Below are 19,797 nucleotides of genomic sequence, written 5' to 3'. Positions count from 1 at the left end.
TTTGCGTTATAAACAAAAAAAGAGTTACAACTTTGAAAAAATAACAATATTTTTCACATTTTTTTATATGAAATTCCCCCCCAAAAAAATGTAAAAATCAAAATTTTTTATCATTTTAGGTCAATTTGTTTTCTGCTACATATTTTTGGTAAAAAAAATCGCAATAAGCGTATTTTGATTGGTTTGCGCAAAAGTTATTGCGTTTACTAACTAAGGGAAAGATTTCTGTCGTTTTTGGTGTTTTTTTTTTTAACGGGTAATGGCGGCGATCTGCGATTTTTTTTGCAGGACTGCGACATTGCGGCGGACAGATCAGACCCTTGACTGACATTTTTGACACTTTTGGGGGTACCAGTGACATTACTACAGTAATCAGTGCTATAAATATGCACTGTTACTGTAAAAATGACACTGGCAGGGAAGGGGTTAATTTTTATTGGTGATCAAGGGGTTAATGTATGCCTGGTGCTTACTAACGTGTGTGGGGGGAGGGGACTGAGTGACACAGGGACAGATCGCAGGTTCAGCTATGCTGAACCCTGCAATCTGACCCTGCCTGTCACTTAGGAGATCCGCACGCTTTGTTTACACAAGTGGGCGGATCTCCACACTCGATTCCCTGGCGGTCGGGGAAGAGCAGCGGTGATCACCGCCGCTTCTCCCCTGGCCCGACTCCCGCTGTGACTGAATACAGCGGGAGCGAGCCTCCGGCGGTGCGTGTGCGCCGCCCACAAGGGGAGGAGTCCAGCGACATAGGTCTACGTCGCTGGATGGGAACGAGCCACTTTGCCGCAGTAGAGCTCCAGTGAGTGGTCGGCAAGTGGTTAAAGGAGAAGAATAGCCAAAGCTAATTTGGCTATACTTCTCCTGGGGAATCACAGCAGTGCATTTAGTCCTATGACCCATTTTCTGACGACAGTGGGTTAAATCCCTCTATCTGCTGACATTGTCAGCCGTTCCAAGCTCAGGAAAGATCCCAACTTCTTTCTAGTCGGGATCTGCCCAGATGTCTGGACTAGCAGCTGGCTCAGGCTCTCAGCAGCTCCCGCTCCACCACAGGCCGGTGCTCCAGTGAGCGCTGAAGGGGCAGAGCAGAGAGCCAACAACTGACAGTCACTGCTTTCTCCTCACTGAAGGCTGAGAACTTAGCAATTGCCAGTCTTTGATTGCTTCCTCCTTATGGCAGCAGGGCACAGATGCAGCATCGGACCAAAGTGAGTCTGCATCCACCTAGGGGAGTATAAATGTTTTTTTTTTTTTATCCCATGCTTCTCTTTTTCATTGCAGAGGCAGCAGTTGGGGATGTACAGGTGCCATAGCCACGATAATTTGGTTTGCAGCCGAGGCAGGAGTTATACCCCGTGCCACTTTGTACAGGCACTAATGTCTGCCAAATGCAACCCATTCAAGTGAACGACAACCTCCTCACAACTGTCTGCAATGCACAAAGTTGCAGTGCAGTAGCTCAGTATGGGGCGGCTTAAAACAGGTGGTGAGGAGGCAATATATGTCCTCCTCACCACCTATCAAACACTTCTGAAAAACAATGCAGAATTGCTGTTCAGAGGAACAACAGTCCTTTCACATACAGTATAAACAGTAAAATTACTATGCAATAAAATGAAATAAATCAGTGACCTACAGATATGGATAATGGAAGCTGCAGTGTGGGGTGCTGCATCCAAGAGACAAATCGTCTTTAGTCCTGGGCAAGCAAATCGTTCATTTTATTGCACAGTGATTTTTATATTCATAATAAAGCACACTGTTATCACTGTTAGGCCTCATTCATACAGACATACTACCGTCTGCATTCTGGAAGTGCACCTGCACCCATGTCATATTGGGAGCAGTGGCTGCATCTGTGCAACCACTGTGTACCAGCAGACACCAATGGGACTGTTTGCATGGGGATGCACGAAACACCTGTACATCCCTATGCAACCATAGCCCTCGTATGAGTGTATACTGTAATACACCCTGAATGAATATGGCCTTTTGGCAATGTCATGATTAATAAACTCCTGCACATGCGCAGGATGTACATCATCTCAACAATCAGCCGAAACCAACCAGAAAATGTCAGTAGCCAGCTGGGAGTTCCGGGACATTGCAGCACCGGAGAGCAGGTGAGTATAGTTCAGATTAAAGGATTCCTGCATTGGAAGTGGATTCAGTTTATTCTTTTTTTAGTGTGGTAGTCTGAACTCTCCACATTACTCCTGACCCTTGCACTGTGTTAGGCACTCATGACCTAGAGCAGTGGAGGTGCAGATTTTATTCAACCATACACCTTTAAGCCCTTCCCACTGTTACAGCTATTTGGCCACATCTACCACACTATGCACACCACATTACATCACTCAATGTGCCCATGGGTGCCCCAGGTCTTTCACACACCTAGCAATGCCCTTTCTGAGAGTAGTGACCGAAGAGTAACTTCCATCAGAATTAGCAGGCACCTTGAAAGCTGCTGGAGGTAGGAGTTTGCTTTCTCCTCCTTCCAATAGCAGCCTACTGTGGACAGGAGAGAGAGGGCACCCGCTGAGAACACACCTTAATCTCAGTGGGTGCCGCTGGGGAGTAAAGACAGACTGCCCATTCTCCTGTCTCCCCTTGTCATGTGACATATCACATGACCGGAGAGGGAAAGACGTAGCAGCTGCCTCCATTCCCAATGGGTGCCACTCTGAGACTGAGGTGTGAACTGTACATAGGGGCCAGGGGCGCAGTTTTCCATCTGTGCCCTGGGTGCTGGATGACCTTGTCCTGGCACTGTGCATTATGCTCCTACATCTTGTGGGGGGCGCAGCTTGGTGTCTTCGCCCTGGGCGCTAGATGGCCTTGTCCCGCCACTGCTTACACCATCTTTCTCCCCTCCCTTCTTTTTTGCCTATGCAGGCAAATGCCCCCCAATCTCTTTTTTACTCTTCAGATATTTTTTGTTCTTCATTTTCAGCACGTCCCGCCTCTATGCCTTCCCCCTCTTACACTGTAGAGGGGCCCACAATAAGGAGGCACTTGAAGAAAGATGGGCTGCATGGTCGAGTCGCCAGAAGAAAGCCATTACTACGCAAATGCCACAAAGTATCCCGCTTACAATACGCCAAACAGCACAGAGACAAGCCTCAAATCTGGCACAAAGTCATTTGGAGTGATGAATTGAGCTTTTTGGCCACAACCATAAAAACGACATTTAGAGAGGAGTCAACAAGGCCTATGATGAAAGGTACACCATACCTAGTGGGAAACACGGAGGTGGATCGCTGATGCTTTGGAGATGTGTGAGCTACTTTGGAATTTAGAAATTTGGTCAGAATTGAGGGTAAGATGAATGCAGCATGTTCTTAAAAAATACTAGAGGACAATTTGCATTTCATCAGCCCCGGAAGCTGCACATGGGACGTACTTGGACATTCCAACATGACAATGATCCTAAACCCAAGGCCAAGGTTCTGGAGTCGCCATCTCAGTCTCCTGACCTCAATATCATTGAGCCACTCTGAGGAGATCTCACTTGTGCAGTTAATGCAAGACAGCCCAAGCCCAATATATATATATATTTATATATATATATATACAGTGGAGATCAAAAGTTTGGGCACCCCAGGTAAAAATTTGTATTAATGTGCATAAAGAAGCCAGGGAAAGATGGAAAAATCTCCAAAAGGCATATATATATATATATATATATATATATATATATATATATATATATATATATATATACAGTGCCTTGAAAGAGTATTCACACCCCTTGACATTTTCCACATGTTGTCATGTTACAACCAAAAACATAAATCTATTTTATTGGTAATTATGTTCCACAAAGTGGAAGTGGAAAGGAAAATGAAAAATGTTTTTTAAAATGTTTTACAAATAAATATGTGAAAAGTGTGGTGTGCATTTGTATTCAACCACTTTTACTCTGATCCCCCTAACTAAAATTTAGTGGAACCAATTGCCTTCAGATGTCACCTAATTAGTAAATAGAGTCCACCTGTGTGTAATTTAATCTCTGTATAAACGCAGCTGTTCTGTGAAGCCCGCAGAGGTTTGTTAGAGAACCTTAGTGAACAAACAGCATCATGAAAGTCAAGGAACACACCAGACAGGTCAGGGATAAAGTTGTGGAGAAGTTTAAAGCAGGGTTAGGTTGTAAAAAAATATCCCAAGCTTTGAACATCTCATGGAGCACTGTTCAATCCATCATCCGAAAATTGAAAAAATATGGAACAATTGCACACCTACCAAGACATGGCCGTCTACCTAAACTGACAGGCCGGGCAAGGAGAGCATTCATCAGAGAAGCAGCCAGGAGCCCATGGTAACTCTGGAGGAGATGCAGCGATCCACAGCTCAGGTGGGAGAATCTGTCCACAGGACAACTATTAGTCATGCACTCCACAAATCTGGCCTTTATGGAAGATTGGTAAGAAGAAAGCCATTGTTGAAAGAAAGCCATAAGAAGTCTTGTTTGCAGTTTGCAAAAAGCCACGTGGGGGACACAGCAAACGTGTTGAAGAAGGTGCTCTGGTCAAATAAAACCAAAATTTAACTTTTTGGCCTAAAAGAAAAACACTTGCACATCACCCTGAACACACCATCCTCACCGTGAAACATGGTGATGGCAGCATCATGTTGTGGGGATGCTTTTCTTCAACGGGGACAGGGAAGCTGGTTAGAGTTGATGGGAAGAGCGATGGAGCCAAATACAGGGCAATATTAGAAGAAAACCTGTTAGAGTCTGCAAAAGACTTGAGACTGGGGCTTCGGTTCACCTTCCAGCAGGACAACGACCCTAAACATACAGCCAGAACTACAATGGAATGGTTTACATCAAAGCATATTCATGTGTTAGAATGGCCCAGTCAAAGTCCAGACCTAAATCCAATTGAGAATCTGTGGCAAGACTTGAAAATTGCTGTTCACAGACACTCTCCATCTATTCTGACAGAGCTTGAGCTATTTTGCAAAGAAGAATAAGCAAATATTTCACTCTCTAGATGTGCAAAGCTGATAGAGACATAGCCAAAAAGACTTGCTGCTATAATTGCAGGGAAAGGCGGTTCTACAAAGTATTGACTCAGGGGAGCTAAATACAAATGCACGCCACACTTTTCACAGATTTATTTGTAAAACTTTTTGAAAACGATTTATCATTTTCCTTCCACTTCAGAATTATTTGCCACTTTGTGTTGGTCTATCACATAAAATTCCAATAAAATACATTAACGTTTCTGGTTGTAACATGACAAAATGTGGAAAATGTCAAGGGGTATGAATACTTTTTCAAGGCACTGTATATATACACACACACACACAGTAGAAAGCAGCACTTCTACTTCTCAGGTCAATAGTGTGTTCATGAAACAGGAGGACTGCACCTCCCATATATAAGAAGTCAATGATAGGCAGTTGCAGCACACTTCTATTTGTAGTGATACAAAGTAACAGCAACAGTGTTGAGTTTACCATGCTCTTTTTGCTGTTAGTTTGTATCACTACATGAAACAAAAAACATAAGTGTGCTGCAACGGCCAGACATTGGATGCTTTTTATGTATAGGATAGTTTTGAGGTTACATCTAATTGCTAATTGCAGTGCTTACAGTTGTGGCACAGCAAAGAAAAAGAGAGTCTGCCTTTGGACACAAGATCATGCAAAACTACAACTGTCACTTTGTTCACAAAGATTAACCAACTGCCATGCCTGCACCTGCACATTGCCATGCCTACACCTGCTGCCCGCTCTAAGTATATTTACTGTGAGAGGGCAGCAGGTAAAGGCATGGCAACATACAGCACATGTACAGTACATTACCACCCTTCTTATTGGTATGGGGGCGCGCGTGCACCACCCCCTTCTGACTCGTATTGTGATTGGACACCACACGAGTTTGGCAGCAGATTTCAGCCAATGATTTTAGCTGAAACCTGCTGAGCGGCTGTGTCCAATCACACACAGAGTTCTGTGTTTACAGTGAACAGCGATCTGGCTGTTTCTTCTCCCTGAAAAGCAGTATCAGTAAGTAAAAGCAGCACACAATACACTTGTTAGGCACACAGGTAACCCCTAAATGCCCCTAGATGTTAACCCCTTCCCATGCAGCACCATTAGTTTAGTGTCACTATAAAGTTTTATCACTGATCACTGCATTAGTGTCACTAGAAACATCATTGTCAGTTAGTGACCCTCCCAGCCAGTGTCTGTTAGTGGCAGATTGCTCGCCACCCTATCACATTATGAGTCGCCGATCACTGCCTTTACAGTAAAGCATCTATAGCTGCAAAACTTCCAATATATATATATATATATCAATATATATATATATATATATATATATATATATATATATATATATATATATATCAATATATATATATATATATATATATATATATATATATATAGATACAGTATATACACCATAGTTTGTAGACACTATAACATTTGCTCAAACCATTAATATACACTTATTAATTAATATACACTTATTGGAATTTTTTATTCATTTTTTTTATATTTATTTATTCTTACCAAAGACATGTAGCAGAATACATTTTGGCCTAAATTTATGAAAAAGTTTAATTTTTAAAAAATTTTTATTGCATATGTTTTATGACCGAACGTAGAAAATAACGGTTTTGTTTTGTAAATTTCAGCCATTTTTCATTTATATAATAAAAAATAAAAAAATCCTTCATCATAGAGTCAGTGGGCAGTGGCGTCCCTATGGGGGTGCAGATTGCACCCGGGTGACACCCTCCAGAGGGGTGACACAGTGCTTCTCTGGACACCTTGTGTTGCGCTGCGCTGCCCCGCATGTCCTTTGGGGACCGGACTGGTGACAGGCAGCCGCAGGCAGGACAGGTACCAGCTGCTTATCAGTGCTGCATACCTAACCTACAGTAAGAGCCGAGATGGAGCCTAGTCTAGGCTCCTCCTCCACTCTGACATTACATCCACAAGAGGAGGAGAGGACTAGGCAGAGGGACATCTCTCGGGAGAGCCACACTGGTCTAAGGTCTGTAATGGGGGGTATGTAATCTGAGCACAGAGGAGATTGCATTGGGGGCATTACACATGATTTGGGAGATTACACTGGGGGGGGTTACATTGTAGTGAATTTACACTGGAGTATTACACTAGGGGGATTTACATTGGGAGGATTACACTGGGGGATTTAGACAGGGGGATTTACACTGGGAGGATTACACTTGGGGGATTTACACCGGGGGGGGGGGATTTACACTAGGGGGATTTACCCTGGGAGGATTACCACTGGTGGATTTACACTGGGGGGGGGGGATTTACACCAGGGGCATTACCCTGGGGGGGGGGTTATGCTAAGGGGGGCTTTTCTATTGGGTGGATTACACTGCGGGGGGGGGGGTTAAACTAGGGGGAGTTCACTAAGGAGGGGGATACACTCCGGGGGGTTACACTGGGAAGATTACACTTGGAGGATTTGCACTGCAGGGATTACCCTGGAGGGATTGCATTGGGGGATTACACTGTGAAGGATTACACTAGGGGGATTAAACTAGGGGCATTACACTGGGGAGGATTTACATGGGGGGGGGGGGGTTCACTGGGAGGATTACACTTGGGAGATTCACACTGGAGGAACTGCACTTGGGGTCTTTTCCACAGGGTGGATTACACTGTGGGGGACTAAACCCGGGGGAGAGCACGGGGGGGGGATAACAAGGCAGGGATACACCCAAGGGGGTTACCCTGGGTGGATTACAGTTTGGTATTCACACTGGAGAGATTTAAATGGGGGGGGGCATTACACTTGGGGATTACACTGGGGTGGATTTACCCTGGGGGCAATTACACTGGGGGGATTTACTCTGAGGATGGCTTTTCTACTGCGTGGATTATATTGCAGGGGATTAAACTGGGGGAGTACATTGGGGAGGGGGATACACTCCGAGGGATTACACTGGGAAGATTACACTTGGGAGATTCACACTGCAGGGTTTACCCTGGAGGGATTTTATTGGGGATTACACTGTGGAGGATTACACTAGGGGGATTACACTGGGTGGATTAAACTGGGGGCATTACACTGGGAAGAATTTTCATGGGGAGGTTTACAGTGAAGGGATTATACTGGGGAGGAGTACACTGGGGGGATTTACATGGGGGGGGGGGGAATACACTGGGAGGATTAACGGCACTACTATTGCCATTATTTGCAGTGTTATATGGGAAAACAATTATTAGGGGGGGTGACACCATGTTTTACTGCACCAGGTGACACCAACCCTAGTGACGCCACTGTCAATGGGTGCTGCCTCGATCTTTCTATTTCAATATATTTTTTTTAATTTGAATGTGTGATACAGATCAAACATTCCGCATTGCGGGTACAAAGAGAATAAACCCATATCTTTCAAACCCCTACCTGCTGCCATTGGTATCTTCATGGGTACCTATAGCAGCTTGACCTTATGATCACTTTCCTATTGATAACATTTGCAATAGGACTCAATTTTGTAACAAGAGCAGCAAAATAGTTGCCAGGGGAAAAGCCTACATGTACCTATGGCAGCAGGAGGTGGTGACCGTTTCTTGTAGTAGATAAGATTTACAAACAGTTGCATCTCATGAAAACGGGCAGAGAAAATGCTGCTTTTTGAAGCAGTTATCAAGTTGGTTGTCTCTGAACGCAGCTCTATTTCAGTCAATGTGTCTATAAACATTGAGACATTTAGGTCTATATTTTAGAGCAGTGTTCAGGGCACAAAAATGTCCCAAACTTGCATTCAGAGATTACATCCCAGATAATTTACATACATGCAAAACCATGCATGCATATGCATAAATCTTTTCCAGTGGGCAGAATAAGCTATTATCTTGAGTTTATACCCATAACCTTTGAAACTATATATATATAGAGGCGTAACTAGAACCTTCAGGGCCCCGGTGCAAGAAACCATTAGGAGCCCCCCGGACCCCTGGCCGGGGCCCTTCCTTCAAGCCTGGGGCACTTCCCACTGATCCTGGGGCCCTTTACTCTCATTGCGGGGCCCTTTATTATGGTCCCGCAGTGGGACCCTTTCACAAGTTCTGCAGTGGGCCCCCTTCCTGCCATCTTGGGGCCTCCCCACGGTGGTGGAATGCCAGGGTCCGGTTGCAAGTGGGACCTTTGCGATCCTGGAAGTTCACCCACTGGAGTCAGTAGTTTTTATTTTTTAGTATTTTAATTGTATTATTTTTTATCATTTTATTCAATTTTTTTACAATGTCACTGACCATGTTTCTGTCCATTCAGAAAAGGAAGGAGCTGGTAAATTACATATTTACTGACCCCTTCTCGGTTCTCTATTGTGACACATCCCCTGCAGCAGCTGGCAGGAGAGGGAAGGGAGCACAGTTTAGGGAGGGGGGGGGGACCAGAGGAACACGCAGGGGCTCAGAGACAGCAGAACACAAGTGAACTTGATAGGAGGAGTGGCGGGGGCAGCATACAAAGGAACCAATCTCCTCCATTTTCCTCCTGCAGCTACAGAAGGAAAAAGGAGGACAGTGATTTTTCTACATGCTCTCATATCCAAGTGTACAAGGGAGCTGCACAGGCCCCCTGGAGCATGGGGCCCGGTTGCAATTGCAACAACTGCAACCTCTGTAGTTACGCCCCTGATATATATATATATATATATATATATATATATGCCTGTAAATGTGCATAAACGTGCATAAAGCCCAAGCATTTTGTACACTGGACTTTTCCAGACTCTAAGTCTAAAACTGTAAAACTGCTCCCATCCCTTTCAAACTCCTATTCTAACTACTCTGTAGATAGATTACACTTATACTTACCTATTCTCTGGTCCAGTAATGTGATCTCCCCAGCAGCTGGGTAATGACTTCACCCATAGGCTTACTATGGGACATCCATTGTAGGCGCTCTCTCCTCTTCCCTGAGCCATCTGCTGGGGAAATCATGTGACCAGAACAGAGCACCGTGAGAATAGATAAGTATATGCATCTTCCTTCTACAGTGTAGTTAGAATAGGAGTTAGAAGGGGGTGGGAGCAGTTTTAGGCTTAGTTACTTAGAGCCCGGAATTCCACTTTAAGACTGATGGCACTGCAGGCGCCACAACAGTCTCAGGATGACAGTGTATTTTTGCAAGGCTTCTATTTTATTTAATGAAGCCTCCAGCTTGCAAAGAATCACATGTTATAAGTGACATGGTGATTGTAGACCAGAGTCAGCAGGTCAGCAGGGATGGAACTCTCAATGACAGCCAGGATTGAGAGCCAGCAGCCACCAATGTGTTCACTGGTGCCTAAAGGTTGGCATTTATAAATTAATCCCTAGGACTGGCATAATGCTGGGGGGGGGGGGGGGGTCATTTTGTTTTTTACAGACCAGGGTGTGAAAGGATTTTAACAAGCTGGTGGACTGAACAGATTGGGCTTTGTCTACTCTGCAGGTATGGGTAATGATTCTAACAGATGGATTTTCTTACGATTATGATTGTATGAATATATAAGTATTGCTGACAATATACATGCATATTATACAAAGAAAGAGATATTGTACATCGACATTCTGTGTGGACTGTATTTTTTGTATAATAATAAATTAATATATTTATTTACTATAATTTAGTATTATCCCCATTATTATTCAAACACAGTAGTTAAAACCATGCTAATTAAGCCATGCTCACAGTGCACTTAGTGCACAGCTCTCTTATTATCTTAGAAGCGGCTCTCTGAGATTGACATCTCTGAAGCTGTTTGTGTAACCAAAAAAACATGTTTGAGTCAGGCCTTCTCATCTCCAGTAATGTATGAGAGGAAGAAACTGATTGGTTTCAACATGCATTATGAACAGTTCTTTGGCTCTTTTTCAGAAACGCACTACAGTCCCTTAAACATGGTTTCCTATGGGACACATTCACATCTATGCTTTTTTCAGCCGCTGTGTTTTTGGAAAGTGCCAGGGACTTTTTCTAAAAACAAAATATTGCGGTTTTGGTTCAATAGACTTCAATGGAGAAGTTGCAGAAAAGCATGCAGTGCGTTTTTACCACGATTTGCGTTTGTTAATCCACCCAACAACAAATCAGCCAAAAAAAAGCATAAAAAATGCAAAATACATAAAAAAAAAAAAAAAAACAGGCAAAACGTGTCAAATACGCAAAATGCACCGCAAAAAGCACCGCAGAAATGGAGCAAAAGCAAACTGCATAGGTGTGAACCAAGCCTTCCTTGGTAGACGTTCTGTTCACACTAGAGTGGACCATGTGTTCCAGTTACAGGTGTGGAACTCGCAGCTCAATCGCACTGCTTTAGCGAGACGAGCCACATCTAAGCCCACAGCATGATCGCTGGTGGGAGAAATGCAGGGAAACAATATGGTCAAAAAGACCATGTGGTTTCTCTGCGGCCGCCTAAGGCCCCTTTCACACAGGGGAGTCCATTGGTGGACTCTGTTTTTCTCAGCGGGGGATCGATCCGCCGATCCCCCGCTGACCAGGTGGATGGCAGCTGTGTCTCCATGCTCTGTGAGATGGAGCTGTCAGGTCCTGCTGTTCTCTATGGGGGAATCGGATGGGACAGACCGCCTGTCCGTTCTCATCCGATCCGATCCACTGGACAGAAGGAAAATAGGGTTTCCATCCGTCCAGATTTGACGGATCGGATTGGATGTCAGCGGAGATGTCTCCGCTGACATCCGATGCCCCATAGAGATGCATGGGCATCTGAACGGTCCACCTGTGTGAAAGTGGCCTAAGCCTTTTTCTGACACTTGTTGCTTACAAGGTAAAATCCGTATTTTTTGCAAGAAAATTACTTAGAACCCCCAAACATTATATACATAAATATATATATATATATATATATAGATATATATATATATCTATATATATATATTTTTTTTTAGCAGAGACCCTAGAGAATAAATTGACAATCATTGCAATATTTTATGTCACACCATCCTGGGGAAAAAATACACTTTAATGAATTAAAAAAACCCCAAAAAGTAAGGTTAGCCCAATTTTGTTTTGTATAATGTGAAAGATGATGTTACGCTGAAAATCGTGATCTTTATTCTAAGCATAAAAATCGTCATTCTCATTTAATCCACAATCGTGCAGCTCTAATATATATATATATATATATATATATATATATATATATATATATACATATACACACACAATATATATATTTATCTATAGATATATAGATAATAGTGGATAAAAAAAGTCTATATACCCTTGTTAAAATATCAGGTTTCTGTGATGTAAAAAATTAAGACAAAGATAAATAATTTCAGAATATTTTCCAACTTTAATGTGTCCTATAAACTGTACAACTCAATTGTAAAACAAACTGAACTCTTTTAGGGGGGGGGGGGGTAAAAACTAAAATAATGTGGTTGCATAAGTGTACACACCCTCATATAACTGGGAATTCAGCTCTGTTCAGAATTAATGAATCACATTCAAAATAAAGTTAAATAGGAGTCAGTACACGCCTGCCATCATTTAAAGTGCATCTGATTAACCCCAAATAAAGTTCAGCTGTTCTAGTAGATCTTTCCTGACATTTACTTAGTCGCATCCTACAGCAAAAGCCATGACCCGCAGAGAACTTCCAAAGTATCACAGGGATCTCATTGTTAAAAAGTATCAGGGTACAAGAAGACAAGGGTACAAAAGAATTTCCAAGGCATTAGATATACCATTGAACACAGTGAAGACAGTCATCATCAAGTGGAGAAAATATGGTACAACAGTGACATTACCAAGAACTGGGCGTCCCTCCAAAATTGATGAAGAGACTAGAAGAAAACTGGTCAGGGAGGCTGCCAAGAGGCCCACAGCAACATTAAAGGAGCTGCAGAAATATCTAGCAAGTACTGGCTGTGTGGTACATGTGACAACAATCTTCCCTTATCTCTGGCCTATGGGCTAGAGTGACAAGACGGAAGCCTTTTCTTACAAAGAAAAACATCAAAGCCTAGTTAAATTTTGCAAAAACACATCTGAAGTCTCCCAAAAGCATGTGGGAAAATGTGTTCTGGTCTGATGAAACCAAGGTTGAACTTTTTGGGCAGAATTCCAAAAGATATGTTTGGCGCAAAAACAACACTGTACAGTACGTCACCAAAAGAACACCAGACAGTGAAGCATGGTGGTGGTGGCATCATGCTTTGGGACTCTTTTTCTTCAGTTGGAACAGAAGCCTTAGTCAAGGTAGAGGGAAATATGAGCAGTTCCAAATACCAGTCAATATTGGCACAAAACCTTCAGGCTTCTGCTAGAAAGCTGAACATGAAGAGGAACTTCATCTTTCAGCATGACAACGGCCCAAAGCATACATCCAAATCAACAAAGGAATGGCTTCACCAGAAAAAGATTAAAGTTTTGGAATGGCCCAGCCGGAGCCCAGACCTGAATCCGATTAAAAATCTGTGGGGTGATCTGAAGAGGGCTGTGCGCAGGAGAGGCCCTCGCAATCTGACAGATTTGGAGTGTCTTTGCAAAGAAGAGTAGAGAAATATTGCCAAGTCAAGCTGATAGACTCATACCCAAAAAGACTTGAGTGCTGCAATAAAATCAAAAGGTGCTTCAACAAAGTATTTGTTTGTTTAAGGGTGTGCACACTTATGCAACCATATTATTTTAGTTTTTTATTTTTACTTCCATCCACCTAAAAGATTTCTTTTTTTTTTTTTTTTTTGAATCAAGAAAGAACTTTATTGAGAAGACACAAAAAAAAAAAAAAACATACTTCTTGTACACAGTCAACAAGTTGTAGAAATCAGTACAAAACAAAACAAAGCATGTCACAGCCTGGGATCAGAGAATCAACTATAGGCCAAAGCCAAAATCAACATATCAAACCATGAGTAGTAACAATAATCAGGTCAACATTCATAGACCCCCCCGCATCAGAACAACAGCACTGCAACCCCCCTCGGTACTAAACCAGCAGACGATCCAGTATCAAGCATATTGGAGCCATACCAGGGGAGCTTAACCACACACCCCAGACTTTAGAAAACTTGGCTAAGTGAACACATCCTAGCTGACTCCAAGGCATCCTCCCACTGCTCCTCCGTAACCTCCCCAACATCAACACTCCATTGTTCACAGGCTGTACTGGGGTAATTCTCCAAATACGCTCCCAACAGAGAGGCGTAACAACTGGAAATAAACCCCTTGGTGGGGGTGAATTGTTGCATTAGAGAAAACACAGGGCAGGGGACATAGGCATTTGGTGTAGGGAGGTTTGGGTCGTCACTGCATGCTTCAGTTGCATAAAATAATACATCATAGTCCCGGGGGTTCGAGAATTTAAGGCTCAATTGTACAAAGGTCAGTAGTGTCCCGTTTACCAAAATGTGTTTAAGGTGAGTCACCCCAAAGGAACACCATCTACCCGCCTGATCTAGCTTGAGAAGTTCAGGGTATGTATGGTTCCATATGGGACTGTATACCGTGTAGCCAGTGACCCTTTGTAGCTGTTTGGATTTGTCCCACAAGAAGTCTATAGGTATGATATTGCTTATTTGATTTTGAGAAAAGGTGTGCCTCGAGACCCTCCGGCACGCCACAGGCACCTGTAAAGTGCCTCATGATCGCCAGCGCCGAACCACCTTGTGCACCTGACATGGCCCCCACCATATGCTGCAGCTGCGAAGCTAAGTAGTATATCCAATTATATATTATATCCAATTATCCTTATTCAAATAATAAGTGGTGCAGGCCTTTAGAGGTTTAAACAGGCAATGAGGCAATATATCACCTCCTCGCAATCTGTCAAACACCCTCTGAAAATCAATTTAGTACAGATCACTTTTCACAGAGCAACCCTTGTGTAAATGAGCCCTTAAAGTGGAACTGTACTTTTATTGTGACACAGCCCAACTGTCCCCACATCATCCTCACAAATCCTGAACAAAGAGCCTTGTACATGCACAGGGGTGAGTAAATTGTCATGTTTGTGCCAAATTGTATTTCATAGGCACTGTTTTTATAATCTCTTGCAGGTACCATCTTCTGCCCTGTGGCTGCCACTGAAGATAAGGGATCTTGTAGAGGGGAGCTAAGTAATGATGTCAGAAGGGGGGCTTTAATGATTTGTCATCATAACAGTGCACTTTAAATATGAAAGTTCAGTATGGATCAATTTATGAAGTATGACCTTTATGGTAACAACCAGAAATATCACAGTATATATTTTTATATTTTACACTCCTAACCTCTATATTCACCAGTGTAGTTTTTCATCTGAAAAACGGGTTGTGGGGCTCCAGGGAGCTTGTGACATGAAGAGGAAACTGGTTTTTCAGTTTCCTCATTGTTTTAAAATGTCCAGTTTGTGACCTGGAGCCCGGAGATTTCTAAGTGATCCGGGTGGGATGAAATCTCCAATTCTGGGTCAAGGTATTCAGAACAGCCAGCATAATAATTGGTCAGGTGTGTGCTGGGCTTTTAGTAGTAACCTGACCATGGTTCTGGGCTCCACCCAGGTCTGGCACAGGAGTTAGGAGGGCTCCACCCCGGGAGACAGGAGGTCTGGCCCAGGAGTTAGGAGGGCACCACCCCGGGAGACAGGAGGTCTGGCCCAGGAGTTATGAGAGCTCCACCCCCCGGGAGACAGGAGGTCTGGCCCAGGAGTTAGGAGGGCACCACCCTGGGAGACAGGAGGTCTGGCCCAGGGGTTAGGAGGGCACCACCCCGGGAGACAGGAGGTCTGGCCCAGGAGTTAGGAGGGCACCAACCCGGGAGACAGGAGGTCTGGCCCAGGAGTTAGGAGGGCACCACCCCGGGAGACAGGAGGTCTGGCCCAGGAGTTAGGAGGGCACCACCCCGGGAGACAGGAGGTCTGGCCCAGGGGTTAGGAGGGTACCACCCCGGGAGACAGGAGGTCTGGCCCAGGAGTTATGAGAGCTCCACCCCGGGAGACAGGAGGTCTGGCCCAGGAGTTGTAAGGGCTCCATGTTGGAGTCGGTACTGGAGGCTGCTAGCAGTGTGCATCCAGTTGGTGAGTGACCAGTTTGTAGGAGACAGAAAAGGGCCTGGAGTTTAAGGCCAGAGCAGCCGTACAGCAAGTTAGAACCAGAAGGACTGAATGATGAACTGAATGATCGTTTGTTTTGATTTAAGACTGAAATGCTGAAAACCCTTGCGAGGGAAACCCTGTTATTTTGTGCTTGATGAACTTTCTTTTAATAAACATGGGCAAGAAAAGCCCTTAAAAGGAAAATAAGCGAGTGGCGGTGTCCTTTAAAAGTTCTACATTTGAGTCCCTACACCATGCACACTTCAAAATAAAACCCACAAACACAACTTTGTTTGTAAGGTTTATATAACGGTCTATGTCCCTAAAGCAATGAAAATCTTTCCAAACCATATGCAGACAATATGAAACAAAACCTTCTGACTGCAGTTCTGCTTTAAAGGACAATTCCATAAATCACGGTTTGGATTGCAGACAACTATGGTAGTTATTAGATTCATCAAGCATGGTTTATGTAGTGATAGATATGAAACAAAAAAAAAATTATTGGAAGTTGTTCTCTCTGCGTTTATGCAGGAGTTGACTTTCATACGGGACTGAATTAAAATTTTTGGGTCCTCCTAGTTCATCTGTCTTGTGTCATTCTGACCTATCATAACATGGAAAAATGGCTTTGTAATACACTAAGAAGATCAGAGATAGTTGTACACAGGCCTGGGACAAGGGGTGGCTGCCCTGAGCACTGTGGAAATTTTGTGGGGATTTGTACTAGGAGAGTGGATTTGTGTTAGGAAGGGGAATTTGGGGGGGGGGGGATTTGTGCTTGAAAGGAAATATGGAGACTAGTGTTAGGAGAGGGGATTGGGGGGGGGGGTTGTAATGGGACAGAGGGTTTTGGAGGATTAATTCTTAGAGGGGAAATTTGATGCTTAGAGGGGAAATTTGAGGGATAGAGGATTTGTGCTAGAAGGGAGGATTTGGGGAGGGAAATGATTTGAGCTGGGAGGGGGGATTTGTATTGGAAGAGGGAGAAATTTTGCTTGGGGAGAATTTTGGCTTGCAAATGGAATTCATGCTTAGGGGGTAAGTGTGAAGATTAGTGCTTGAACAATTTTTTTGGGGGGAAGGGATTTTTGCTGACACGTTGCTTATATTTTTTGGGGGTGGAGGCACCGTTTGTCATCTTCCTCATGGGTGCAAGATGACCTTGTCCCTACCTTGGCTGCACAAGACATGCTAGGGATGGAGAGAGTGAAAGGGTAAGTTTGCATTGGTACACCTAGAGGAGACCCATATGTGATCTAAATGTAACTGGTCCCTTTTGTGTGAAACATGTTTACAATCTCAGCAAACATGTTATCCTATCTCATCATTCTAGAATACTCTCATCTCTCAGAGGTGTGTTTAATGAGGGATAACAGAAAAGCTAGCTGGTTATTAAGTTATTGATCTTAAAAATGCACACAGTATATAGTATACAGTACAGGAGAATAAATTCAGACAGCCTTCTCCTGGTCTCATCTCTTGCTGCAGAGAGATGAGACCTCTGAAGTTTCAGTGCAGAGCTTGTCAGTCAGGTTAGCTGGTCATAAGTGGTCTTTATGGAAGAATAGCAGCCAAAATGCCACACCTCCGACTGGAAACAAGACTGAGCGATTTAACTATGCACAAAAACATAGGAACTGGGGTACAGAAAAATTTTGCTGTAGCAGGAGGCAGTTTGTTTGTTGAAGGGCTGTAGAGCAGTACAATAATGAGTGTATGAAGGCAACAGTGAAGCATGGTGGAGGTTCCTTACAGCTTTGGGGCTGCCTTTCTGCAAATGGAGTTGGAGATTCGTCAGGATCAATGGTGTGCTCAATGCTAAGAAATTTCGGCAGATAGTTTTCCTTCATGCCATACCATCACAGAGGCATGTGATTGGCCCCAAATGTATTCTGCAGCAGGACAATGACCCCCAAACACAAGCCAATGTCATTAAAGCGGACTTCTGGCCACAAAAAAAAATGTTCAATGAAAATACCCCCGGGACAGTCAGGGCTAGTACATTCCACAATGGATAGCCTCTGATCTGTCCCGGTTCGCACTTACCTGCAAGAAGAAATACTCAGTTTTAAAATTTCTTCTCCAGTGTTGCCATCTCAGGTGTGGGCAGCTGAAGCCAGCGCGATCCTCTTCTGCGTCCTCTTCCGTCCTCTTCGGTCACAAGATGCACTGCGCCGGCCCCGCTGTCACTTCCGGGGCTGCAGCGTCATCCCTGCACAGCTTCTGGGCATGCCCAGAAGCTGTTTAGCAAGGTATGACACGCCTGAACTGGAACTGACGTCGGGGCCGGTGCAGGCGCATTGATTCCTGGGAGTGATGACGTTCAGCTCCCAGGAATCATTGCAAAGCGGAAGTGACGGCGCGGGCCGCGGCCACTGAGGGAGGAAGTGGAAGAAAGGTGAGTATATCTTTCTGCAATTAAAAGGTAAGTAAAAAAAAAAAAAATCGTAATTATCCATTTCTGTTTCAGGTGACCTATAGCAAGCGGATGGCATAGTCGATTTTGGGGCCGGAACTCCGCTTTAAGAGCTATCTTCAGCATAAAGTGAAACAAGAAAGTGATGGTTTGGCCCCCACAAAGCCCTGATCTCAACGTAATGGAGTCTGTCTGGGATTACATGAAGAGACAGAAGGATATGAGGCAGCCTATATTCACAGAATATCTATGGTTAGTTCTGCAAGATGTTTGGAACAACATACCTGCGGAGTTCCTTCAAAAAATATGTGAAAGTGTACTTAGAAGCATTGATGCTGTTTTGACGGCAAAAAATGATCACACCAAATATTGATTTGATTTCTCTTCATTTAATTTCTATTTTGTTAGTTAATAAAAACGAACACTTCTATTTCTGAAAGCATTCTCAGTTTACAGCATTTTTTCACAACTGCCTTAAACTTTTGCAAAGCTCCGTATGTCAAACAGCATCAAGAGCAGAAAACATCTTCTAGGGACTTGAAGTTGTAGAAGGTTTACTGCTAGGCTGCTATTAAGATTACAATTTACTATGTCCCATCTGCAACAAGACATTCTTACCTGCCTGCTCAAAAAACTTTGTGGAATATACACTTAAATTAAAGTGAGACTGCACTGCTTCTGATCACCACAAACCAAAAATGCTATTTAACTAATTTGTATTATTTAAAGCAATCTCCCCCATCCATCTATGTCCCCGTGCTTTATTTTGCTAAGAAATCATTTTGAAAAACACCCCCTAGCATTTCTGGTCATGGCCATCTTGAGTAAAGGCAGATGATTCATGTATCATTTACTTCCTAGAATCCATCTGTCTTTGGCTCGGGCATAGGCTGAGCTGAGAACCCTCCCTCCTCTCCTGAAGACTCATGGGATATATAACATAATTTGCATAGGCATGGAAACCAGGAAGTAACTAAAGAAATGTGAAAAAAAAAGTTTAAAACAAGTAAATATGATATACTTTTCTATCTATTTACTAATGCCAGCAGCATAAAGATTAAAACGAGTCCATGTTGATTGAGAGAGTGAAGTTCCACTTTAAGCACACGTGCAAGCTAGTGTAAATTTTCATGTGTCATCTGGAGCTGGGCAATTGAGATAGCAGCAGATGCCAAACCTGTTAGAAGATAGGGTGAAGTTGACACTGTTGGCGAAGGAGCTTGTGGACATTACATCACTACAGGGGAGGTGAGTATAGCCAGACTTTAGTTCTGCTTTAAAGACAATCATAGGTGTGCGGCGCGCAGCCTATTGCATTAGGGTGTGCACCCC

This window comes from Pelophylax lessonae (genome assembly GCF_965119305.1).
Source record: "Pelophylax lessonae genome assembly, chromosome: 5".
NCBI classification, from domain to species: domain Eukaryota; kingdom Metazoa; phylum Chordata; class Amphibia; order Anura; family Ranidae; genus Pelophylax; species Pelophylax lessonae.
Note: the sequence above shows the minus strand (reverse complement) of the source record.